The 14,608-nt window shown below is 39.2% G+C and overlaps 1 protein-coding gene across 1 annotated transcript in view; it reads right to left on the bottom strand.

Annotated features, from left to right (window-relative positions):
- The window catches only part of LOC109078834 (SET-binding protein-like), a 61,844-nt gene that overhangs the window by 32,017 nt on the left and 15,219 nt on the right, over positions 1–14,608 (bottom strand). The gene's annotated exons all lie outside the window — the stretch shown is intronic.

Here is a 14,608-nt window from a genome sequence, read left to right as displayed (position 1 = left end):
GAAACTACTAAAGTTGTATAGCCACAACTAAAATTAGTGTTTGGTTAATAATAGACAGCAACAGGTCTAAAGAACAGATCTATTTCTGTCACGTCTGTTAACATCCACTTAAGAGATTTCTGACCATGTTTACAACATATACATACAACTGTAAGCATTAGAAATCAGCCGTCTGTCTCAGTTTACAAAATTAAGTTGCCGCCTACAGTGCCAACCACTAATATTGGCACCCTTGGTAAATATGAGCAAAGGTGGCCGTTAAAATAAATCTGCATCGTATATCTTTTTGATCTTTCATTTAAATAATGGAAAGTGGGGGGGAAATCTTATTATGAAATAAATGTTTTTTTCTAGTTCACATTAGCCACAATTATTGGCAACCAATTATTGCAACATCCTTCTCCCAACATAATAGCTCTGAGTTTTCTCCTATAATGCCTGATGAGTTTGGAGAACACCTGACAAGAGATCAGAGAACATTCCTCCAGATCCTTCAGATTCGCAGCTCCATGTTGGTGCGTCTTATCTTCAGTTCATCCCAATCATTTTCTGTAGTGTTCAGGTCAGGGAACTGAGACGACCATGGCAGAAGCTTCATTTTGTGCTCAGTGAGACATTTTTGTGTTGATTTTGTTTTGGATTGTTGTCCTGATGGAAGATCCAACCACAGCCTATAATAAGATTTCTAACAGAGGCAGTGAGATTTAGAATTTTTTATCTGCTGGTATTTGATAGAATCCATGATGCCCTATATTGAAGTTCCAATCATGTCTGGCAACTGAATATTCTGGAGTTTGTTTTTGGATAAGTAAGAAGAAACCTTCCTGAACAACATGTGGTTTGATTTAAATGATTTGATTGCTCATATTTACCATGGATGCCAATATTAGTGATTGGCACTGCAGTGCTACTAGTATTATAGGACAACTGATGTCATTATAGTTTTAACAATTAAGCTGACTTCATAGTATCATACTTTTGATATTCATTTTAACATAGCAGCCAAGCAAGAACATCGACCAACAACCAAGAGTGACTTAGCGACCTCCTGCGATTGGATTGTGGTCAGTCTGGATGCCTCTTAATTCAGAGGATGTAGAAGTCTGGTTGGACTGCTAATGTTTTTTCATCCTGGTGGTGTACAGGGTCACTTCCTGTTATTTTGGGACCCCAATGGGCTGATATAGGATAATGGGCTACTTCATAACAGACTCAGTCAAAGTCCCCTCAAGCAAAGTCCAATGTGGGAAGTCTTCTAAGCTGGCTGACATCAGGAGATTACAGGGTTCAAGACGGGATCAGGATCAATGAAGTGGGACTTAAGTCTCGAGTAACACAAATGTGTGCACAGAGCACTTAAGTGTGGTGGCTTTAGGAGGATGGAGTTCCCTTTTACTCAGTGCCTTGCTATAACCGGTTCAAATTCAGGGGCAGGGAGAGTGTACTCATAGGTAATCACCACATAAACAGGCAATACGGTCAACATTAATCTTTGTATAGTCTAGATTCACAATTGCATGTGGAAGCCACAGCTTTTAGGAGGGTTCGATTGGTGGATTTGGAATTAATTTGCCTTTACAAGACAGGATACAGCTAGTTTCATTTGTTGATATAAAATCTGGAAGCCATATCCACTGTTGCCTCACATACGGAACACGATTCCCATTGAGACGGCGTGAAAACCAGTGATCCATGTAAAACAAATCCACTCCTCCTGAAAACACCAATAACATTATAATCCGTAACCCTGTGCCTTTCCACATTTCTTGGGCATTTCTCTGGTCCCAAAACTGTAATTTGACATCTGGGCAATATTAACGGAAACTGTGGCTAAACAGGCTTTTTTGTTCCACAAAGCAGTGATAATAAACACTGCTGATCTAGAGTAGGCTACTTTTAACCCTCATGCTCTATTAGAAAAGGAATAAAGGAACAGTTCAGTTTAGGATGAGCATTTTGATGTTCTTCACATCACTTTTTATTCTTTTAAAGGGACCGTTTTGGCCAAAAAAGAAAATTCTTCAACGTTGCTTTTCCAAACTCATATTACTTTCTTCTGTGGAATACAAACGTTCTTTAGGATGCGTCATTGTGAAAACATGCTTTTGGGACCTTTATTTTGAAAAATTATTATTATAATTATATGTCACTATAAATATGATTTCACTTCATGTAAAAAAAAAAAAAAAAAAAAAAAAAAAAAAAACAATTTCTAATATCTCCTTTTCTGTGCTACAGAAGAAATAAAATCATACGTGACTGAAAGAAACTTGCCAATTAAACAAACTATTAAACAGAATTATATGTATTTGTAGCCACTGGAGTACTGGCCTTCAATCAGTTAAATATGATACAAATCAATTAACTGACATACTTGAGTTAATTCAGTTAAACTACAGTTTTAGAGCTCTGCTTATCCTAGAACATTCATGCAACGTAACTGCCGACAAGCATAGGCATTGAGTTCAGAAGTCATGTGTGTCACCCTGTAATCAGGATTCAAATTCTAATCAATCAAGAGTCTAGAGACCAAGAGAAAATGATTCACCTAATCTCCAAGGCTTGTGAAAGTACAAAAGACACTGGGTGTGATTGTAGCTCTGAATGATCTACAGCAGTGGTCCTGTTTTTGCTTCAGGACCAAAATGTACATTCAACATCAAGTGGCGATTCAGTACCAAAATTATTTACAGCACAAAATAAAAATTTTGATGGGTTCATGCTCACAGTGACAAATAACTCAATACACAAAACATACTGTGGTCAGCACAAACCATGTTTATCCTCAATACAACAGAACCCGTATTTAAGTTTGTCTGGGCCATATTTTCTTTTACCACTCATAGTTATTTAATTATAATTAATTTTTGAGGGCATTCGTGCCATTCAACCAATCTATGTTGATGAGTTGCATTTTCCCTGTTGTCTACAAACCATCATAAAAGACCTGCGACTAGTTAAAAAAAAAAAAAAAACATTGAGCAAAAGAATTGAAACCTTTCAGAATGTGAGGCAATCTAAATGACCACATTACCAACTTACTGACATCAAAGTTGAACAACAAGCATACTAATGATACTACAGAGAAAGGTGAAGCTTGCTAATGTTTTAAGGAGAAGATATGTTTACAGTCCGCCCACCGCACTGGCATATGCACAGCAGAGGGATTGTGAGCATGCCATGAGAGGCCTTGAAACAGACTACCACATACAGACATGGGTAAATGATATTCTTTGTGTGTACGCAAGGCATAGCGCTCGTAACAGAAATATTAATGGATTAGATATGGCTGGCAACAGTCTGTTTATAGAAACCACCAACCAAAATGTAAAGGTCTCACCAGGGGGGAGATTCCAGTTGTCTAAACCCTGACTTGTGTCTGTCTGTCAGAGTCAACACAACTTTTACTAGTATGACTGTTAAAGGGATACTCCATCCCAAAATGAAAATTTTGTCATTATTTACTTACCCCCATGTCGTTCCAAACGTGTAAAAGCTTAGTTCGTCTTCGGAACACAATTTAAGATATTTTGGATGAAAATCGGGAGGCTTGAGACTGTCCCATAGACAGCCAAGTAAGTAACACTGTCAAGGTCCAGGAAAGTATGAAAAGCATCGTCAGAATAGTCCATCGGCCATCAGTGATTCAACCGTAACGTTATGAAGCAACGAGAATACTTTTTGTACATGATGAAAACAGAAGAGGACACAGAAGAGTGTACGCCGCTTGCGTACTGCTCAGAATTGCCAAAATGGCACTACGCTGATTTGGAGAGACACAGAGGAGAGGAATTGTTGAATAAAGTCGTTATTTATTTTTTTTCGTGTGCAAAAAGTCTCCATTTCATGTTTAGTCAATCATAACATTGTGCATCAGCATTATGGTGTACACCTGACACAATTATTCCCAGGTTAGTTAAAAGATCGATCTCCACCCAGGTGTTCTGAAAGTCATTTGTCATGCCAAATCAAAACCTATATTACGTTCATGCTATTTAAAATAACCTAACAACCGCAACCACTGGTAAATAACATAAAAATTTGGTCAACTCAATTACGTAGTTTCCATTTCAAGAACATTTCAGTAATATCATGGATGGATCCAATCGTGATAATGGATATGCAGCAATACCTGAACTGGTCTGGAGGGCGGGGGGCGGGGGGGGGATTCACACAATCTCTGTGGGTTCCTAAGTGGACTTATCTTTGTTCAGACTTGTTCAATATATTTCAGCTTAATTCCGCAAGTAAAAGTTCAGTTTGTTGCTTGTCCAAATTGGTGTAGCTTTGTTTGCTAAATGGGCCCCTAATTTACATTTAATCATTTAGCAGACGCTTATTTCATTTCTGTACAAGGCTGCTGGCTGATTCATGCTGTCAAATCATTTGCACCAAGCTGAAATTGGTCTCTCCCCCTCGCTCACACTCAACCCATCCCCCCCAGAGTGGCCTACCGACCCAGCAGTTCACCTCAGGTCAAAATATGGCTATCTACTCAAATCTAAATCTAAGTCTTGTTAAAAACACAGATATCGTTACAAAACCACACTCCTAATACATGAATGTCATTGGCCTAAGCAGCAGTTCTGATGTTGATAGCTTTATTAGAGAGCGGTAACGATGTCCACTGCCCTCGGGTCTGGGATGAACACATGCAATGGCAGAGTGCCTGAGGTGGCTGAGGAGGAGGAGGAGGGTTAGCCTGAACAGACGCAGAGGGGCAGCTGGTCTTTCGGCTGCAGTAAATCATAGAGACTGAGCCCAAACCCAACCCCCACACCTCTCCAAAGAGAGGAAAAAAAAAAAAAAAAAAAAAAACCTTCCCTTGCAGCCCAGTGGACCAAAAAACAAAGACAGGGACCTCTAGCAAGCAGCTGGGGAGAAGAGTAATGTCACATGGTTTCATCTCGGACCAAACCGCTACGGCGAGAAGTCACAAACCTACTGAAGTGAAAATACTAAAGGTGGTAACATTGGCAAAATGGTTCATTGTCTATTGTCAATAGTGTATAAAGCACAAGAGGCTTTCTGAGGGTCAAACCAGTGATTTATCAAGACCAACTGAACCTGATGTGAAATGTGTGTATTGAAATCCTTTGCCCACACAGGAATTTTTCCCCAATTGAAATGACTGGATTTTGTAGGTAAATGTGACCACATCTTAACTCACAGCTAACACTTTGTTAACCAATGATTGGATTATTTCTTATAATGGTCACACAGGACCGGTTCTTGTGCTCAACAGCTGGGCAGAGCGCAGCAGAACAGAAGAATGTGCTGTTCAAGGTGTGAGAAACCAAGAAAATAGTGAGATGTGATGCAATGGTTCAAGTGTCCATCCAACATATATGTACATAAAGCAACAAAAAATATTGACAAATAATACATTCTGTGTGAAAACAGATTAACAAACGTGTTTGCTCAATGGATTGCTGTATACTGTAGGCCAGCAAACAGCTTATGTTCAGTGATATAGAAATAAACAATATTTTGACTTCTAAAGTCACTATTTGTCTATTCTATGCTTTACACATCTGCCACAATATTTTTTTCTTCATTACCTTCATGATGAATAATTCATCTTCATTAGCAAATCTTGAAATATGCAATTCATTGTGGTTCACTTGATTTAATCAATCAACCTCAGGTAATTAATTTAATAATATTTTAACCAATACCGATAGCTCGGTTGGACCACACTGGCCGATACCGATTAATCAACCGATAGTTTTTCAAATGAAAACTGAATGAAAACTACAATAGTGCTGAACCATACTTTGTAAATGAATAAAAAATATTTATATTAATTATATATTGATCATTAAAGTTAGTTCATAGTTCATTAACTAATGTTAACAGAAGCAACTTTAAAATTTTTAAATGTGTAAATGTTGAAATTAACACACTCTAACAAGAAACAATACTTCTACAGAATTTATCAACCTTAGTTAATGTTACAAATGGAGTCTTATTGTAAAGTATTTCCATTTCATTTCAACAGTCATGCTTAAAGATGTTCGCGTCCTCTCAGCCTTGAAGGCAAACTGGTGATCTTTCTCTACTTATTCAACATCTTATCAACCAATTCTCGTACTGTCTAATGACACCAGACCTTCTCAGCTGCTCCAGCAACAGACGAAACCCGCAAAAACTATCTGCATGGATTTTTGCAGATAGTCGATAGTTCCAGCAATCAACTGCACACCATTTATATTTACATACTGATAAGACAATCCCTGAAATGCAGAGAAGCTAAAGTACTAAAAGGAAGTAAAACCACATTCAGGGACTTTTTTACTTATTCTGAGTCTCCTACACACAGAGGTCACTTTTATTTGTATTTTTCAACTGCCCTCAATTTCCTCTCCAGTCACCATCGACACTCCCCCAATGACAAACAGTTTGTTATAAATACCTCACATCAAGAGGCCGAGGGAGTCACCTATCGACTCCAGCGAGAGATGCCGAATTAATTTTGCGGTGAATACACTGGACCAGCTTCTAATGATTACGGTCTCGTATTAAAGGATGACTCTATAGGAGCTGGGTAATGAAGCTTTCAGAGCAGGGCTTGTGTGACAGACAGATAAGAGAGTGGCCAATGCCATTAGTACATAAAAACCAGCAGCCAACAGGAGGGCCGGGGTTTGGACACTCTAAAAAGGAGCTTCCTTATCACACTTCGCAGATACTTAAATGGATTTAAAGCTGATGAGATAGACGGACGTGTAGCTGAAAGAAGGTGACGCTGGCGGTAATCCAAGGAAAAATTGGGTTTTTCCTGCATTGAAATTTTTTTGGCGGCCAGTCTTCAAACCAGAGGCGTTAGGCTCACTCGACCCGAGGGGGCATGTGCCTACACTGGCTGATGCAGAGCCAGAGAGAGACGTGTTTACACAGTGCTGCACATTAAACCAATCATAGACGATTCTGTTGAGTTTATGAATGCAATGACCAATCAGAGGCGTTGAGATGAGTCATCGCTAATACAACCGGAGCTTTGTTCACTGCACGGGCTCGCTGACTGAATTCTGCTCTCTGGCGAATTAAATTCTCTCATCAGAAACAACGAAGTGCAGATGAGCGTATGATGTAAGTAATATATGCATTTCACAGTTTAAACAGCTTCGATGATTATAATGGGAGTTTTTGAGAGTGTCTGAACTCTGGCTAGACTGAAGTCAGTGATAATGTAAATGTTCTTTGCTCTCTTTCTTTACAATGAAAGTGTTATAATTAGTAACTTACAATGTTTTTATTAAATTAGTGTTAAATATGAAGTCAATCATATTAAAAATATTTTATGGCATGACACCCGTATCTGGTAGCTTAAGTAAAAAGATGTGTTTTATGTGACTAACATGACCTATAAAGATGCAAAATGCATTAACTTACACATATTTCATGATATAGTTAACATGTTTGGGATTATTTCAAATAAAAATGGAAAAATTGAATAGAACTGCTGTGTGTCACATGACAAGCATGACATCACTGTCTGTATTGGTTTATAATAAATCATTTACTCAGAACACCTCAGAAATTAGATCGTAAGGGTGTTTACTCCTTTAGCAAGAGTGGTTAGTAAGATTTAGCCTTATTTCAGGTAAAATTTCAGGTTAATTATATGACAATGTGTAGTAAATTATCTATAAAATCATTTAGTCTTAACTTACAAAGCTATGAAGGCCAGTGGAAAAATCACAGCTTTTTTTGCAAAGTGGGCAAGAAAGGATGACAGTGAGAGGTTGTAAAATTGAATAATTTTCAGCTACAGTCTGGAAGAAAATGAAGGGCCATAAAAATAAAACAATATGCAACCAAGTGTAAACAATGACCAAATCTTTTCTTTTTTTAACTACTTTGGTAATGGTCACGTTTACATGTAAAGTAGTTGTAAGCACTTTATTTTATTATCTGTCCTGACAGTGACAGGTATTTGTATTTATTTTAAACTTATTGTCTGGCTCATGTTGGTAGGGAACTTTTTACTGTGTGTGTATGGATGACCGTCAGCCACCACCAAAGCCCATTTTTGACCAGGAAAAACCCTGAAAACCCAACAACACGCCAGTTTATTCAAGTCTATATTTCTTTTGATGTGATTACTGTTGACTGTACATCACTGGCAAGTATGGTTTGGACACACGGGCCAAAAGAAAATATGATACATATGTCAGTTGGACCAGTCCGTGGCAGTAGATCACTTGGGTGAGCTATGCATTTGGGAATGAAGGCCAAACTTTTGGCGGGTGGACGAGCGCTAGCTTGTGTACACAGACACAGAGTTGATGGGCTGTAACCCTGAGTGTTGAGCCTGCGTGTGTGGATGTTGAGGTGTTGAAGTGATACATATTGAACAGAGTGAGAGGAACTCACACAGGGGGTTTAACCCAGAATTTAATATAGGTAGGCCTATAACACATGCATGCACATACACACACACACTTTCCAGGTCCAAACCTTGCATGTTTCAACAGCCAATTTGGAGCACTATTTATTAAGCTAGGCTTTTAAAAACTTGCGGTGTACACTTTAGTCTCCAAGCTCACAGCATCCAGTCACCAATATTTTAACCATTTTAACCAATATTTTCCAAACCATTTCAGTTTGGAGATAAAGGTTAGGATCATGATTTTTCAAGCTATTACAGAACACCATAAGTGTATATTAGCACCGTTTGCTTTACTCATCTGACAGTACATCTGGACCCGGAAACTGTGAATTCAGACTTAACTGTCCAGACACCATGATAGTCCACACAAAAGACAAACAGATTAACGAATGTACAAATATACCATGAATGGACTATTATCCATAAGACTGTAGCACCTAATGAAGTCCCAAACACAGATGTGAAAGTTGAAAAAATAATCACGGCTGATTGAGCGAAATCAGTGGAATAATTTGACATACAGCAGTGTTGTCTGATGCTGACGGCAGGTCCTCTGAAAAATATTTTGCCGCGCACAAAGGCTTAGCAGCGAAGTCAAGTCCTTCCCTTAATTACCTGCTATTGTATCACACGTCTCCCGCCCATCCCCCGCCGCAGTAGGGTCCCATTTTTTACCAGGCTCCCCATATGCCCCAGCTTACTTGTTGGCCTTTCCTCTTTACCACCATCTGGCATATTAGTTCAGCCAAAATGAAAAAAAGAAAGAGCCAGACACAATGAGACAGAGAGCTAGCCCATCTGCTCCCTGCCAGACACCCCAATCATTACTACACAAAAGCTGCATTTACCCTGCTACACAATCCACCGTTTTTAAACCTCTTATCCCCTATGCTATCGCTGCTCAGAGAGGAAGTCATCCTTCAACCTGATTACGGATGTGTTTTCTCTGAGCAAAGTACTAAATACGAACCATTAGTAGAGAAAACGCAAGGTAAAGATGCATAGGAAGCGTGGCTGTGTTCGGCCCCACGAGCTCATCTGACAGGGCAAACGATCCTCTCGGCCCCCTTGTCAAGTCAGGGCTCGAGTCGCAGGACTCTCCCCTGACGAACACACACCAATGAGCAAGCCCACTCCGGCGGAAATGGCTGACAATCAAAGTGTTGTCGTCAAACATGGAGCAGTGACGGGGCAAAGATCGCTGCCGTCTGGCCCTCAGAGAGCACACGCTCACGCATTGATCCGCCTTCTATCGGGCTTGTCATCACAATGAACTCACAACTGTGTTAAACCACAGGGGTGATACTGGATACAAATACATTATGAACTTAAGACAACTGTGCTTCAGTGGACAAGCACCTACAGCTACTAGTATAGCATGTGTGCATGGTATATAAAATGCCTTTAGCAACAAGTTGGGTTTCAGAAATAAAAAATCTACATAAAGAAATTGATTTTTTTTTTTTTTTAAATGTATAAACTGTTCGAGACAGACCTACCATGAGCTCTGAGGTTACCAGGAGATGATATTTGATTCGGTAGAAGCTAAAATTCAGTGTGATTTCAACTTCATCTTTAAAACATTCAGCAGGCTAACTGCCAAATTCCCTGTGAAGAACTACATTATCCTCAATCCTAAAGTGGGCAGAGCCTTGAATCCACCAATCAGAGAAATCACCAAAACTGCCACTCCCATGGACCCTTGTCACAAGACTGTGATGACGTGTTTAAAAAGTGAAGTGAAGTGACATACAGTCATTCGTGCTCTGCATTTAACCCATCCAATGTGCACACACACAGCAGTGAACACACACTAACACACCGTGAACACACACCCGGAGCAGTGGGCAGCCATTTATGCTGTGGCACCCGGGGAGCAGTTGGGGGTTCGGTGCCTTGCTCAAGGGCACCTCAGTCATGGTTTTGCCGGCCCGAGACTCGAACCCACAACCTTAGGGTTAGGAGTCAAACTCTTTAACCACTAGGCCACGATTTGTATTTTTTTTTAAATGTATGTACATTTATAACACTATTCTTTGTATTATATCACCTTTGCATCAAATTACAGAAAAAAAATAAATAAATAAGAAAAAAGTTAATGCTAATGCGAGGGTGTTTCTAATGCAGCATCTATGGGAGGGATGATAAGTTTGACATCGTTCTCTCTTCTGACTGCCATCATCAGTCCCACTAAATTTTTTTCCTTTTACTGAAAGTCATGAAAACACTATCGTGGAGTTTTTTATTTTGTTGCTATTTGAGCAAATGGGAATAAAAAAAAAATATATATATATATATATATATATATATATACACACACACACATACACACACATATATATATAAATCATAAAATATAAATATAAATATATAAATATAAATTATAAATATAAATCATACTTAAGAAATGTCTATAAATCAATTGATTTATGTTGTCCTTTATATTTTTATTTAAATTTTATATATTTTTACATTATATATAATATTAGACAGTCATTTTTTAATTTTATTTCAGTTTTTAATGTCTTATTTTTATTTATTTATTATTTACTTATTTAAACAAGTATAGTATAAATTAAATTTCATTATTAATTTTAACATCAGACATTTGGTTAACGACCATAATTGTTATTTTCATGACTTGGAACCCTTTATTGAGGACCTTCCTGAAACCCCACTGGTGGAAATGACTGGGAAAAATACTTCTGAAAAAAGTAGCCGATCACTATTCTCATCCAGAAATATTTGTACTAGCCTTTTAAATTAGTTTGCAGCATTTCAGCAAAATGTGCATTCAAACTAAATATTTTTCCTCAAAGTTTGGTAAAAAGCAAAAAAATAAAAAATAATAATAATAGATGCCATTTGCGAAACCTTTCAGTTGGGTCTTAATGGAAATGTCAAACACAACGTGTCCTGACCTCTGCCTATTCAGACGCCTAAATGCACATCCAGACTCTGTGCTTTTACAACGCCAGCGAGAAGGCTGCAATCTATTTCTGGCTGCGTGGTCACACTATTGTGTGGGTGCAGAAAACTTCTGCTGCATTAAACTCATTTTCCAGCAATGCAGCCCACGACAACACTTAGAGTGCAAAACAGGTCATCAAGTGGAGTGTGTGGAAGAGGAGGTCTAATCCATACGAGGAGCTCAAGTTAATTCATCAGAGTGCCCGGCTTGTCTAAACTGCCATTGCCCTGGCGTTCTGATTACATTAGCGGGGGGAAAAAAGGTTGTTGCCACGATTGGAAGACGCAGCTAGCAGCTGTTGCGGGCCGAGAGGGCTGATGTAAGCCCCTATTCTCAGCGAGTCCGAGCCGGTTTCAATTACGCACTAACCCCTGACCCCACGCTGCTTGTAAGTGAGAGATGAGAAGAGGTGCTGGGCTTGACGCCTAAGCTCCAAACAGCAAGGACAGAATGGGATTTGGTGGCTCTAAATGAGGAGTTTGTGGCACTGTCGCTTCTCAAAATGAATGGGATTCCATCTGTAGTGTGTGTTTGGGGGATGGGTGGTAGCTTTTCTTTGCCTTTTTGGAGCGGTTTTCTATAGACACAGCAACATGTTCGACGGTGGCGCGAGGCCACCTCTTCTGTTCTTCCTTCTGCCCCTTTTGACCCTCTGTCTGTGGTCAATGTGGAGATTGCCAGAAAGAGACAGCTGCACTCCAGGCTTCCCACCTCAGTTCCCTGTTGCTCTTTGAGCCTTTTCTGTTTTCCATTGATTTCTCCATCACCCTCTGCACTGTGTGTTTCTGCCGCTTTACAAAATTTCTGCTCTTAAAGGGTGGACGAGGGCTAAGTTTCCCAGCCCGAAAATAAGAGAAATTCGAGACCCTTGGCTTTGGCTTCATGGCAACATTGTCCTTCTTCTCCAGGCAAAGAGAAATCCCTGGGGAAATCAGATAACATGCAGCCACATACAAAATTCAAGGCCAATAATCAAACCATCAATTGCTGGGATCAAGTCAAATGCATTTGGCAGATGTGGATGGGCTTTTAAATGCACACCACATGAAACAGCAGGAGCTGGTCTTCCATTACACTACAAATAATTCATATCCTAAGAGATTACTGTAAAGATTAAAAGATATGAGAGATTCCACACGAAAAGCGATCAATTTGAGCCTGCGGTGCGTTTGCTGAAAGATGCTGATGCTGGCAGTTCCTTCTCTGATTCAGTAAGCACAGATTTTTCTCCCTAATTATGTCAAATTACAGACTCTGGCTGCAGGATCACCAGCCTCTCCTCCCATTCTCTCCCACAGTCCTTCATTCTTTTGCGAGGACGGGGAAAATGGGGCATATCTGTTTTGAAAACTTGATGGAGCACGCTGTGGTGAGCTGAAAGTGTTTACTAAAAGGAGCCATTTTAGCGTCTCACATTTTCATGAACTCACACAATTTGGCAGAATCCTCTGCAGCTGCCTTTGCAAAAACAAGTAGCTGACTGTAACAGAATCACGGTACACTGATGGTATTAAATGGCTGATAAATACCATGGTACTGGATGATTAACATTTTCATGTACTATGGTCTTTACTAAAGATAAATTGGTTGTCCTAGCAACATACTATGATTTATACTGTTGTATTTCTCAAGCACTACAGCTACAGTCATTCCAAACCCATAAGACTTTTGTTCATCTTCAAAACACACAGATATTTTATATAAAAAAAGATGTCTTATAATATCCTGAGGTTTTCGTCTCTTGAAGTCCATTCTACCAAAACTTTCACACTTTAAAAAAATCATAAACTAAAAGGAAATCCATGTGAATCAAGCAGTTTAATCCAATGCTGCGTCTAAAAGCGCATACTTCCCTACTTTATAGTAGGCGAAAAAAGTTTGAGGCGAGTAGTATGTCAGAAGAGGAGCTCAGCCGTAATTGAAAGAACAAACCTCTTCTACTGGAAGCTCAAACAAGCTTGCCTGACACACAAGAATAAACCTGATTAGTTCTTGCATGTCAAAAACAGCATCTGAGCTTCCGTTTCCCATTTGATGCACTCTATCTATGTACATAGATCAATGTTTATATGTGAATAACAGCCTAAATTAAGTAAGTTCATCATATAAAGTGCCCATGTCTCTTCAGAAGATCTGGAAAAAATGCTGGGTTAGAGATTTCTTTTGCATCTCTTTATGAACATTTTGAAATGTCTGAAGCATTTTGGGGGAATGGGCTTTTAATGGGGGGACAGACTTTATTAAAAATATCTTACAATTTGTTTCACATCTGAATTAAAGTAGGTTTGGAGTGACATGAGGGTTCAGTTTTGGTGAATTAACCTTTAAGTTTTTTTAAAAATGAGTTGTGCTTCGTTGTGAAGAAATGTTAAATGCACCTGATCAGGATCAGATGAACTAATTATACGGGTCTACCTTGTGACCTAGGAACTCAGCAACTGGTTGATTTTGAAAATGTTTGGCACATCCCTATAGTATTTACATTGTACTCCAAGAGAACAGCAAAAGTCTATCATAAAACACGTTGAAATTACCATGATACCATGCCCAAAAAACATTCTTCTCATACCATTCTGTTAAAATTGTGTTATCTGCCATATTCAAAAAAGACCCTTTACACTGAATAAGTTATCTGGATCACATGTAAGTCAATGAACTCGCTAAATGCCACAAAAGGTTAATGACTAGCTGTTACGTTACTCAATGGCACACACTGGACACACTTCATCTGACAAGCAGCCAAGAAGCTGACAGCCCAGAAAAAGCAACTGAGTCATCTAGGCCCAGCACAAATGTGATTTCTTTAAAAGAGAAAGCACAGACTTCAAATAATGTGTGGATTATTCAATAAAAAGGCCACATCAAACTAAATCTTTGAACTGGAAAGTAGGGCTGGGCGATATATCACATGCGATTGTCACACACATTTTGTCAGTAAAGCCGGTTCCCTGATTTCCGCTAAATCGCCATCACCTGCTTTCAGATGGAGTGGCATTTAATATACAGAGCCGTAGTTCACTGATAAGCTACGCAATATCACGTTCATTATCGAAGGCGATTCATCTGCGATAATGAATGTGATATTGCGTAGCTTGTCAGTGATTTACGGCTCTGTCTATTAAATGCTGCTCCATTTGAAAGCAGGTGATGGCGATTTAGCGGTAATCAGGGAACCGGCTTTACTGACAAAATGCGCATGACAATCGCATGCGATATATCGCCCAGCCCTACTGGAAAGCTAT

This window comes from Cyprinus carpio, chromosome A5 (assembly GCF_018340385.1).
Source record: "Cyprinus carpio isolate SPL01 chromosome A5, ASM1834038v1, whole genome shotgun sequence".
NCBI lineage: Eukaryota > Metazoa > Chordata > Actinopteri > Cypriniformes > Cyprinidae > Cyprinus > Cyprinus carpio.
Note: the sequence above shows the minus strand (reverse complement) of the source record. Positions and strands in the feature narration are given on the sequence as shown.